At 37.3% G+C, this 13,793-nt stretch overlaps 1 protein-coding gene across 2 annotated transcripts in view; it reads right to left on the reverse strand.

The window, feature by feature from the left end:
* The window catches only part of LOC126869345 (rho GTPase-activating protein 7), a 349,000-nt gene extending 343,227 nt beyond the window's left edge, over positions 1–5,773 (reverse strand). The window contains exon 1 of one of the 2 annotated variants that reach the window (XM_050625732.1): positions 4,994–5,773. The gene's annotated coding sequence lies outside the window, so the exon portion shown is untranslated. The remainder of the gene's footprint in view (positions 1–4,993) is intronic. The other variant, XM_050625733.1, reaches the window with a different exon arrangement.
* Positions 5,774–13,793: the final 8,020 nt, after the last annotated feature.

Raw genomic sequence — 13,793 nt, forward strand, 5'->3', positions numbered from 1 at the left:
GTTTTTCGCGAAGACGCTGGACACGAATGCCAACCACGTATTTCCACGGAACCGCGGCAAAAACGAATCTCATCATTAAAAGCGCGATCTCCGATCATGAATACCAGCACGGCATGAGACTATAAACAACGGCTGCTATCTTCACCACAGTCACTCGAGATTATTTTACGTGAATTCCACGCGAGTACGTGATTACACGTACCTACAACTGTTTCCTTTTTATAGTTTTCTCCAGCATTTTCTTTTTATTCGATGAGTTACTGGTAGATTTCATTCTTTCGATCAATGCGATTCAAACCGATCTTATGAATGAAATCGTAAAGGAATATCAAAGGGACTGGACGCTGCGACTGCTCTCTCAAACGATTTGCCGAGTTTCGTTGTTTTACGAACTAGATCATGTACGAATTATAAAATATACGTATAACGAAAGTGGAGTAATCTCAAATAGAAGAAAAGTTAAATGAAAAGAATTTTTGCATTTGTAAATACTTCATGAAGAACGTACTGAAACTAAGGAGGAGACTGAGCGATTTTAAACATAGTTCCTTGCGGTAGGGTGTACAGAGGCTGCAGCGCGGAACAGAACATCGAAGGGGCGTAGTCTTTCCCAAACGACAAACAACACGTGTTGTCCACGTGATCTTTCATATGCACCGAAAGTTGCGTTGGGCTCTATCTAAATGTAAACTATTGAAAAAGTAAAATAGCTGACCAAAAATTTTAGTATTTTAGTATTTTTTTGTATTTTCGAAACTTTGTAAAATCATGATCGGCTAATAACGATCTGTGAATATATATGAACGACCCAATACGAGTTTCGCCAAACCATTGCATAAAGTAAACGAAAGAAAATTCAAATGCGTCTTTTTTTAGCGAGAAACGATAACAGACTCGTTTGCTTTCCAATTATTTCAATCTCCAGCGATCGATAACCGTTGGTGTGTTTCAAAAAAGAGAAAAATGTGGAGAAAAATCGAAGTCACAATCTTATCACAGACGAGACGAGAGTCCTCGGTACAAGTCTTACGACAAACACAAATATCTGTGTGACTCGACAGTCTGAAAACACACGCGCATTATGTTTATTCGGAGGTGATAAATGTCCGACCGCCATTCACAAGTCGGCAGACTGTCGATCACGCCGGAAACATCACGTAAGAACGATTTATGGTCGAAGAAATACTTTCGTGATCCCATCCACGGTAGCTCGCACGTGTTTCCCATAAGAATTCGATCGGTCGTGGCAATCGCTACCTATAATATGTAACTCTTTACAAAAAAGAATCCATCTTGTAGCTTGCTTTTCGTATAAACTCCAACGAAATGTAAACTTTGGCAAAATAGACAACATTTCTATTACGAAAATAAAGACACCATTTCACATAGGACCTAGAAATATCAGTAGTATAAATATCACTATCTATAAATTAAATTTCAAAGTAGTCTTCAAGAATTATTCTTCGTGTCCATACACTTCACCATTCCACTCAAACACTAAACATGTAGAAAAACCTGTCAAATTACTTATTTTATTCGTTAAATATTATATTCGCTCTGCAATTCCATGTATCTTACATTATTTATACAATTTTATCAGTTTGGTCGTATCTATTTTATTACTCCACATGACTGTCCATACTGTAAAGATACATAAATCCTTCATCTCTGATCTCTTATTTACCACGACTTTGCACTAGTCTTACGAAATATATTGAGAAGGTCGATTAAAATTTGCCTAATTTTGTCTTTGTTATTTCCTCACCTTCTTACTTAACCATCCATAGAACTTCCTCTAATTACGACTTCGATGCGGTGTCTTTGCAATACCATAATCGAGAACAATAGCATACGAACACATCGCATAGCAAGTGTTATGAAATCTTAAACACGGTCTATCGTTGATTAAAAGCGCGACACGTTCGCAAAATTTGCTCATCGGCATCGCGTGTGTTTTGACTCGCAGAAAATAGCTCGGTCCCCTGGCTCGGATGAAGTACCGGCTACGCGCCATTGTCGCGGCACTGGATTTTTTAGTTTCGCAATCATTCGCAGTTGACACGACGACAATTCGCTTTCTGTGCGACTATGTGAACCCCTTCTATGCGATAATACAAGGAATACAACACTGTTGGAATAGGAACGGCCGTACGTTACAACGATACCGGAACTCTTGTCGACATCAAGACCCTTTTGTCGACTCTGTATCTGGTTCGTTCGAAACGTTTGATAGATCGCGATAAATAGCGATAAATAGCGGTAGATGGCGGAAAGGGAGGTCAACAGGAGCACCGCGGTTTCAATCAACGAGCTTCCGTTTGACAACGTAAAAGGAATTTTATTTCGAATGGTAATGTTTCGATCATATATCGATTCTTGTCATTGATAATGCTGCAAATAAAAGAAATCAATTTTGTATCTATTGTAGAAGTAAATTTTATAGGTAAATCATTTTAGCGTTTCTAATTGTCTTAGTCCCACATCAAAGAATAGGTATTAATATTAAAATCAATTAATCTTACAGTATTAACGAATACAAATGTCGAGGTCTTATTTAATGTTAAACGTAGTATGTACATTCGTTTTACATTTATGACATAGTTAATTAAATCTAAATCATAAAATGATTATTCATCTTTATGCACGTAAATTTTTCGTGGTTGGAAAATGTAGGACCAGGGGTACATGTCACAGGCGGGCAACACAAGGGGTCACAATTGACGCGTGCAGATTTAATCGGCAAGGAATTCCAAGAGGATGATGATCCTCGATGATGTCATTGCGACATTGAACAGAATCGTAATCAGGATTTCGCCTTCGAGAATCGCGCATACTCGCCGAACGACTCGTCGGCAGATACCGATCGGCAGTTCGATAAATCGACCGATTACGAACCACTACTACCGTTTGTCGCTGCTGCGCACTACACAGCGACCAGCCAGCAACTCTCTTCGACTCGTTTAAAAGCTACACGCGGATGACTGCGTCGCAAACAACACGATCCTTTTTATTCCGTCGATACGAGCGGTTATTTTCCAATCTTTTTCAGGTTAACCCAATCAAGCGAAGTATCGATTGTTTTTTCTCGAAGCAGAATACGTTAAATTGTTGAAATGTAGTCTGCATAAACTTTGGTGAATTATGACAATCGATATAATGCACGTAAAATATTCGTCCAAAATATTTGCAAAATATTAGAACAATTAATGATGATAACTATTAACAAATAATATTTCTAAAGTATAAATATGAGGATTACCATGAGAATGTTGATAATAAAGAATTGTAAAAAAAGCTTAATGCTCGTTATTGTTAAAGAGAATATGTGATATTATGACCTATATTTCAAATAAATATCTTCAAGGCAACAAAACAAACGATGATTGTAATTTTTAACGCAAATTGAGTTCGTTTTAAAATCAATGATAATACGAGTCAATATGCATGAACTACCTAATTAATGAGGAAGCTTCGCATAAATTGAATATACCTCGTCGTACTTTCGTAATATAATGATACCGAACGACACAGTCATGCTTTGACAATGAAGAATAATTATACGACAGTAGTAAAATTAAAATTAGCTATTGTTCAAACAATAATGAGCAGCATTAGATAACCGAATGGACTCTTCTTAACAGTAGCAGCGACATTATTCCACAGATTCATTTGCATTGTGTTTACTTATTGCTTACTCATTGCTGACTTCTTTTAAAGTTATAATATCTAATACAAATAAAATACAATATAAACTGTTTTAAATAAAAGTTCTGATATTATTTTCTGATTCTAATTATTTTAATCTAATATTTTAAAGTAGTATTATTTTCTTTACATTAGTATTATTTTCATTACACTATTTCCTATAATATTATTATTATTTTGGAACATTAAAAGCCAGTAGAATATAAATATAATATTTGAATCTAATGTTTATGCAAAATTCTAATAATTAGTGGTCCCAAAAAATATTTATAAAAAAGAAGGAAACAGTCTCAAATGTTTACCTTTGTAAGGTTCATAAATGTGTTTTAAAGTAAACCCCGATTATTAGATATCTACATATAAAGAAAGTGAAGTAACCACTATAACGACAATCATAAATATCTGATTCGTAAAGATTTCCACTATCAATTTCAGATAGATCTCGAAAGAATACTCTGTTAACAGCTGTTCTTTGTTCCGGTTAATGAATAAATTATGTCACCTTGAATTTAGAACACCGATTTTATTGCTATAGTAATATTCATGTAACGCCAATGTCAGGTGATAACGGAGCCAGCGATAAGAGTAATACAGTGATGGTTATCTAGGATAACGATCTAAAATAGCATCTAACGTCAAACGTAAATAACGCTGAAATTGCAGTACAAGCATCCACGATGGATTTGTGGGAAATATTCTAAAACAAATGGTTTCACAATCTAGGTTAGGTCTGGGATAAGTCAATACGATTATCACCTCACTTTCGACACTCAACAGAACCAGGTTTGACAGCTCGATGCATATAGCGTACGTGAGTGTCGAATGATTTGATAAAATCATACCATAATAAATAAATATCATTTCCGTTTATATTTTTGCTAGTTGACATGAAAATAAACGACGCTCGACTGTTGTTTACATTTCGAAATCTGTCTACTGTTCGTAAGTATTGGAATCTTAGAGTATATATAAGTAGTATATTCTATAATATTAACCTTAGTCAAACATATGAGAAAAAGAAAATGATTTCTTGTATTGTTTTGAAAAAGTTCAGTTTTTATGATACATTTCTAGAGGATGCATATGTTAAATATACTAGAGTTACTAATTCATACAAGAAAAGAAATATGTACATATATTAGAATCACAAATGTTGGAATAATTATGAACAACAATGAATAATCAGAAATAATTAAGCACGCTACTTATACATAACACCATAGATAACCCTGAGGCAAACACATCAGTCAAAGCGATGAAAGTCAAAATGACGAAACATGTTTTTAACCTGGAATTTTCGTGCAGACAGCTTAGCCGCTCAGAATCACGACATCGTCGACAGGACAGCGTACATCCACGTGTTCGATCGCAAGGTTAAATCCACTTGTACAAACGCGGCGCAAGACACGCTACAATGTGCCACCCGCCGTGTTCTACGGCCACGAGAGAGATTACCACCAATAACCACGATTTTTCACTGAGAAAAACGCGTTAGGACCGTCCACGGTAACCAAACTTCACCGTATGTATCGCGCGAAATTCAAAATTCAGCCTGCGATGGCGCCCGTGTAGCACGTGGCGTTTGGCGTCGTTACACTTTTCAAACTCGCGTCTGCCGTTCGTTTCGTGCGGCGTTTCCTCGTTCACGCATGTTTCAAACTCTGATCCTTTCTACGACAAGTGCCCCGCAACGAGGAATGAGGACCGCCAATAAGGTCGTAATTACTGTCACACACTACTGAATATTGATATCCTTGGACAAGCTGCTCAAAAATCTATTCTCCCTAGAAGATTTTCTAGATGATTTCTTACAGCGATACGAGACTGCCACCGAATCGATAATCCTCTGGAGACACGTCCTTGTGTGAGTATACGTTAATCCAATTTAATCCAAACAAGTCGCACGTTGCACCGAAATTAACGCGCTCGGAACAGAACGAAACGAAACGGAACGTTGAGCGCGCACCACGAAAAACTACTACAAGAGAACCGTCTGGCACGACCGCCGCGGCGACACTGAGAAACGACGACGACGTTCAGCACTGCTTGCTGCTCGCTCGGCACGCTACTACTACGCGGCAGGCGGCAAGCCGACCATACGAGCACTCTACCCCTCTTTCTTTCTCTCTCTTTCACTCCCCTGCAGCGTTCCTCTTTTACACGCGGTTTCTCCGTCCCTTTTCCACCGTTCCTCTTCTTTTCTACCGCTACTCTTTCCGCTCGTTCCTCTTTTTTCCCGTACTTTTCTTAGTTCCCCCTCTCACCTTTCCAATCTAGGTATTTGTTACTTTCCACTGTTTTTACCGTTTCCTCTCTTCTTTCTCTAATCTCTCTTTGTATCAACGGTTCTTGCTCGTTTCCTTCCGCCACTTTTCTTCTTCTCGTACCTTCGTGTTTTCTATGCATCTTCTTCTGACTCTCTGTGCCTCTGTATAATCTTCTCCCCTCGTTCCCTCGTTTTTTCCCTTCGCACTTTTTCGCTCGCTCACGCTGCCTATCTCTCTCCCACGCTCCCTTATCTCCGTCCTTATCCGCTTGTCTCTCGTTCCGTTCTGTCCTGGTCGCCACGACCCCCTCTCTGTCGTCTCTCTCTCTTTCTTGCACTCGCGCGCTACCTGGAAGAGACGAGGAGCTGTCAAAGCAACGACCAACCGCCGACTCGGGCGGGAACTCGTCAATGTGATACGTATATGCGTCCCTTGCTGCAACTCTCGCGCGGTTCTTTTGCCGTGTACGCATAAGTACATGCGTGAACGCGTACGTTATCAAGGTATTAGTGTACGTTACTCCCAGACGTGGGTGTTCATCGATGAAAGAAGTTCCGCAGATTTTCGACATGTACCATGATGTTTTATATGTCTGAGTTTCTTCTGGTGACGAAGTATGCAGTTCGTTCTTTTAACTTGAATCGGGTGTATACTTAACCTCTCAAGTATTTGGAGTCCTAACGCTGGAATGCATCGAGGTTGACGAACCTCCAATTGCGCTCTATCCGGCTGCTGTTGAAATTTTTTCGTCGCATCTGGAAGTAAGCAAGCTAATTAATTCAGATGAGAAAATTTATTTTATGATATAGATTGTAGATTCAGATGCTTGTTCATGTTAATTGTACAGTGCAATCCTGTTTGGCTGAACCTGTGTAGGATAAATGCTGTATACATATTGTAAATTAATGCACATGATGCGCCTCGGTTAAAATATTAAGTTATCGAGAAAACAAATTTAGTTTGCCTTAACCCTTCATTTACTTCAAATCTGGTTATGCCCCGAATAATGTAGTTATACAGCTTCTAAATCGCCATGTAGTAATTAATTGTTGAAATATATCGTAATTGTTGAAATATATTACATTGACATGTTATATTCACCTGTGTAGATGTGTTCGACGGTAAATAAAAGTAGTCTACAAATGCTGAATTCGGTAAGTGATTAAAAATTTGACTAAATTTCATTGAACATATTAAAAAAAATATTCGGTTGCCACCCGTTCGACGAATTTACATTTCGTTACGTTAATTATATCATGTTCAACAAAGAGTCATGTACTTCCGAACTGTTATAATTAATTGTGATAACATTTACTAGACAGATTAAATAGTGCTTCCTGAAATTACCCCTAAAACCTTTAAACTATAGTATAAATATATCCTAGAGAAGTTCAGTTAATTAGTGTTCCCCAATTATGAGTCAGTACTGCCTATAAATTTTTGTTCAAATAATAAAAATTTTTTATATAGGTGGATACAATCAAGAAAAGCCCATTTTATGAAAGGTTTGTTCAAATAAGTGCTTCAGCATTTATACTATTTATTATATTATACTATATACTCAGGTAAATCAAGTTCTATTGTATTTACACAGAAATTTACTCACGTTTCGCACATTTTACGAACTTCAAAGTAACGTTAGGGTATCATACTTTGAAATATATGAATCAAGCTCAGATCGCGTAGTAACTTAATAAACAGTTAAGCGGCTATTGAAGTGGCCCCTCTCGTATTTTCATGATAGGTTGAAATACCTTAAACGCGACCAGTACTTCCTGACACCGCACATCGCACAGCCGCGGAAAATTTATCGTATCGCGGTCGATCGGCGGAATGCAAGGATGTTGGTGGCACTGTTGCGATAGAATGTTTCGTCCTCGAAACGTACAAGCCCCTGTCCTTGGAACCGAGAATCCTGGGACATTAATTTCGTCGTGGATGTATCATACCGGGGAACACTCGTCTTCTCTCCGCTCTCAGCTGTTTCCTACGTTCTCCGTATACCGTCTCTGTATACACGTATGCAACGTCGTTTCCCTATCTCGAGTGAATAGACTACGGCACGATGTGTCGCCTCACGGTCTACCACTCGAACGGGTTCCCGCCTTGCACTCCACAATGTTTCGTAGGCGAAACATGGGGTCACGGGACTCGAGTAACTTCGCTTTAAACCTGTGTTGGTGCTAATAGCCTGTATTCACGTTAACTCGAGCGATTTCGACTTAACAGGCCAATGAACCGATGTTAGAATACATTTTCTAAATTAGTGTGCGTTATTGTCTATGGGCGTTGATTGAGCTTTGTCTGGTACTATTTGACGCGTTGGTCGATCTTTGTGTGCAAAACATGATTGTTACTTGTTTGAAAGGGTTATTCTTTTTCTCGATTATCGGAGAAAGTTTAAAAATACAATCGGGAATGGATCGGGAACTATTGCTCATTCACTTTAACGAAGTGTCGGATGTAGGTAGAATGGAGCAATATTCGATTTCTGTTCAACAATTTACATGTATACCCTGGCCCGTGAAAAGCATTCGAATGCTTATCATAGGAAACTTTTATGTTTGTATTGTGTGTGTTATATAAACCATGTTGAAATTTCGCTGGTACTATAATGAGACACGACTGTCATGATTATAATATTAATAAAATTGGAAAGCAATGTATGTCTTGTAATTTGTAAATATACATATGTATTTTCAGATTTATTGTCGAATACTTTCGTGAAACTATATACGAATTCTTTAATTTATTCATGTTTTTTTTTGTTTCCAATTATATTAAAATTAGTGTAGATACGTTATATGACTATCCTTTGAGATGTTTTGAAATATTTCACGGAATATCCATCAAGGATGAGATTAGCAGGAGTAATCAGCATCATAGAGTTTCATTTTTAGAAATTAATGGCACGCGTTATTTGCGGGTGGTCCTAGCGCCACTTGATGGTCATGAAAACCACGGAGATTTTGGTCCATTTCAAGGACCCTCAAGGCGGTCGGCGCGTTAAGAAGAACGCGAAGAAAGAGGGAATAAGCGACACCCGAACTCTACGAACTATACGAAGCAACGACGGTATGGTTCGTCCAAGTCAAAGGAATGATGGGCACACCCACGCAACATACGTGTTAGTAGACAGATATGGATATAATAAAAAGATAGCGTTTGTAGTATTCATGGGAAAGTTGAGATGTGTAATATTCGCGAGACGATTCCGACGACGTGAATCTCTTCGTGGAATTTTGTTTTGCTTTATGTAAGACCTGGTCTAAAACGTTTCTCGCATGAACAATTCGTGTTTTTACTCTTTTCACTAAATTTTTGTATGTTCTTCAACGTGTTGAATATGTATTTCAATGTTCATTGTAATTTGTAATACATCGTATGTACTTCATGTTACAATGTAAATCGCTGGTTATAATATTTCCAACATTTATCTGGGGTACTGATCATTTTCTTTTATTAAGTTATACAATCCTTCGTTACATCAAATTTTTGGAACTTCCCTTAATAAAAAAAAGTCGCTAAAGAAATTTTATTCGCGCTAAGCATATACATAATAATTTAGTCTCATTGCTCTACAGTCTGACTTATCAATGTTCTACATAATATTCGAATCAGTAGAATCCAGTTAAATTATCTAAAAATTATTTATTATCCAAAAGATATTAAAGCTTTAATATAGGCTGAATTAAAACCAGCGGACATATAACTTTCGCGTGTAACGTGTAATACGTAATAAAATTTATTACGCATTTGAGTCTCGCGAAAAGCAGTTGGCTGTCACCATTCTGAACTAGATGAAGTAATAACGGGGGCAATTCGCACGACATGCAACGAAGAGACCGTTGCGTTGCACAATACCGAATGAGACTTTAGCAAAAAAGGATCGCACGAGGATATCGAGTGACCATCTTCCCAGCACTTGAATCTTTTCAGCTACATGTACTGTACGCCATGAAATTGCGAAACGAACGACAAAACGATGAAGCTTTATAGCGTGATGTTTTATAACGATTTCTTTGGTCTGCATGAACCGCGGAGGATCGCGTGACGAACTCAAAGCAAACGAGCGCGGCGGTTTCTTTTGCAGCCCGGAGTCGTATGGTTTAATTTTAATTCGCTGAGGGGTGATATCATGAACGCCCGCATGCCTTTCCATTAATCTCAATTACGGGGCAATTAAAAGCAGTTAACGAAAGTGGGGTCGTGAACCGGTGATTGTGTGTGCCCACCTTCTGCAACCGGTCCCTTCGCCTCCTTTTATTCTCTCCGAACCCGACCGACTGATGACACACTGCTAGGCAAGTCACTGACACGATTTATTGAGTATTAACTATTTTATTGCTGTGTACCACGCCGCTTGCTCAGCGTTCATGCTGACTGTTGTAGGTCGTGGGAAGCGTATTTTGAATTTCCACTTTGAAATCCTTCTTTGGATATATTGATAAAACGTGAAGAATTAGTGATTAGTACTTATTAAACTTGAAACTTTCTTCTTATTCAAATAATATTACGTAATCACGTAATTTCTAAACATAATTTTTTACTTAATTTATTGTATCTAATCCTTATAGGTAAATTTTATTGTTTATGTCCAACTCTACTTAGCTCACTGAATTCTGTTCTTGAAAGATCTAAAAAGATCTTGAAATACTTATGAATTATATTACGTCTTCGTTATATTATACGATTACTCGTTAAGTTAAGTAAATTGTTTGAAATAGTTAATTATTTGAAATAACTAAATAAACTGCTTTAAAAAGAATTCAATCAATCATTACCTGTCTGTGAAAGGTTAATATCAAAGCAGTAAGGAACAACGATTATTATGAATAAGAGCATTTGATTGAAGAAAAGCACTGCTACAGCAAAAGAGAATCCATGATACAATATTACGTTCCTTTAATTGTTCAAAGTCCTTCCGACTTTATGATTTTTTTACGCAATGGATTCTCCAGTTCAACACTTCGACTCTTTTATAAAACTATAAATAATCGAATTGTCGAATATCACAAAAAGAAACAATATTAATGACAAATATCACGAGCAACGGGGGAGAAACATTGCTCGTTTCGCGATTGTGGAAAGTGTCGGATGAAAATGCGGGCGTTAAATCAGGGACTGACACAAACTTAACTCGTCGCTCCCTATCTCTCTGACATTCTTTTCACTGACTTGAGATTCAGCAAACAATGGAAACCAGCATCCGGAGGAGCCAAGTGTGAAGATAATGCGACGGGGAACGAAGTTCTATGTGCCGATTGTTCGAGGTGACCGGAAAGTTTTAATACCGATCCTCCCTGAATAGTTGCAATTAATTATCGCTTATCGTTGCATTATACCTAAACATAGAGCACGATTAAATAATGTTAATAATTTCCCAATATAGAAGAAACGTAAAAAAACGTTGCAATGGTATTTTAAATAGTTTCTGAACTATCATGGAAGCTCGCAAATTATCACGAACTGGCTGTGAATTAAATAGAAAAATAGCAGTGAAGTTACTTATCGATTCATCTAGATTAATATCGCGCTATGAGTGGATTCTAATAGGGCAGAAGGAGAGGAAGAACGGTTCGTTGGGCGGCTACATAATCGTTTGCTACGTTTCCGACGTTAAGCCAAACTGAACAAGCCTCGGCGAAGGGACACCTTAAAAGGGTCCATAGATTCAAAGTCACTCCAGGGGGTTCTTTCTCTTTTTACCGGAAGATTGTATCTCCGTGTCTGCTTCTACCTACTATCTGGTTTGCACCATCACCACAACCACGAAAACGAATCTTTGCCGAACGTGACCTTACAAACTGTCATGTAGCCTCGCTTTTGTGAGTCGGTGGCCATTAAATTTTTCATTTCGCAGGGTCCTCGATAAACAGTTCTGCTGAATATAAGGACGCCTCTTGCTGCTACTATCGAATCCCTTGACAGCTGAAAGTGACCATTTTCCATGGGCACCTACGTTCAGTTTCTTTGCGTTTCGTGCAGATATCTTCGTTTCGTTTTGATGTCCTTATTTAAAAGGACCAGTTTTGGTTTCTTGAAGAACGCTTGTCCGAAGTTGAAGTAAAAAGAATGAAAGTTAAACGAAGATACGGTAAAATAGGGATAAAAGAAAAAGAGCTCTCTTAATCTTCGAATGACGAAGACTGGTTCAATTCTGACTTGTTCAGAAAGCTCGGTGAAGTTGACCAATTTAGTTTTTGTGATATTCCTCATATGAGAGAAATTGATTGATGGGTTTTAAAACAAAACGTAGTTATTTGTTAATGACTAAATTAATTATCATCGCAGTGAGAAATTTGTGGTGAGAAATCAAAGTTACGAGAATGTTTCCTTCCTGATGACGGGTGGAGTCTTTGTCTATAATAGGAAATCAGCGTGAAAAGTACAAAGTGTAGTTCTTTGTTTATGACACATTTCCTCACGTCTAGTTATCGAATTGTCTTGATAAACCAATTATGTATACGTGATTTCTGTAGAAAAGCTTCCGATAACCGCGGCACATCTGCAGTTTATTCGATTGTTTTACACTTGTATCTAACAAGGGTTTCATTGTTAAATATTTACATGTATTCGGATATTTCTCTCGCTGTTGTAATCGATATATTACATTATAAACATACATATAATATACATATAATGTAAGTCTAATAACGTGAATCAGATTCAAGTAAATGAAATTATTTAAAGGGAACCGAGAGAAATTCACCATTTAAATAACGCCACGAATCGCTGCTTTTTCGATTACTGGCGACCTCGTAAACTACGTACCCCGATAAGGATCGAATTGTTATTCACACAGAATCAACCAACCTAAGCTCGATGTCACCTGATACCCTTTTTTAATGATTTTCACACGGTTTATCCTGATGACATCAATGGATCCTTGTGTCTTTAACACATGAGTTCTTCAACCGACAATTTTTCCACTGTTCTGTACGAAATGATGGGTTATTCTTTAAACAAATTATAAATTAACAAAAGTTCCATTCTGGGAAGAACATGCTTCAAGGTTTAAATTACAATTGTATCGAAACCAGAAACCTTCGATTTTATTCAATAGAAATATTTTTCCCTTCTTGAAGTACCTTCACCCCTTTAGGATGTGGCATCGAATTTCTACGATGCGAGTAAATTGTAAAATGGCGGGTGTTCCGTAGGAATTGGTTTTCTATAAAAAGTTCTTCATTGTTGATGTAATACGTGTGATCGATGCCCTCGTTTCGCCCTTTACTTCAAACCGGAGGATCGAGTGTCCAACCGGTTCATTTGTAAAACGATTCCTTTTACATCACATTTTTTACCAACCACCACTGTATTATATCGATCCATATCAGAGCATAGTCGAATTTATTACAATAAATTAATGAGCTAATAGATATTGTAAATGGTTAGGAAGTAGAAATAGTCGCCGGAGTGACAGAGGGAAGCGTTCGTTTAGATAACTGTTATCTAATCGTAATGATAGAATATTCAATTACACAGTATATACATAATAAACATACCAACTGCATAAAATAATAATAATCAATATAGGCTGCGAAGAAACATGAAAAAATGCAAAGAAAAGAGATAGGAACAAGTATTCTATTTTGACTTATAATTACAATCAATAAGTTTAATTCAATATAATCGTAAATTAATCTAAAATTCAATTTCGAAAACTATTGTGATATTTTTGGGAAACGAATGAGAATTTATTGGAAGTAAATTCTAAATATAAAAGTTTTGTAATTGCTCAGCTGTATGTTGAATATTACAGAGTATTATGCAGACTGCGAACGTCGCAACACATTACGGTTATCACTGGTATTTTAT

Source organism: Bombus huntii, chromosome 9 (genome assembly GCF_024542735.1).
Source record: "Bombus huntii isolate Logan2020A chromosome 9, iyBomHunt1.1, whole genome shotgun sequence".
Classification (NCBI taxonomy): Eukaryota; Metazoa; Arthropoda; class Insecta; order Hymenoptera; family Apidae; genus Bombus; species Bombus huntii.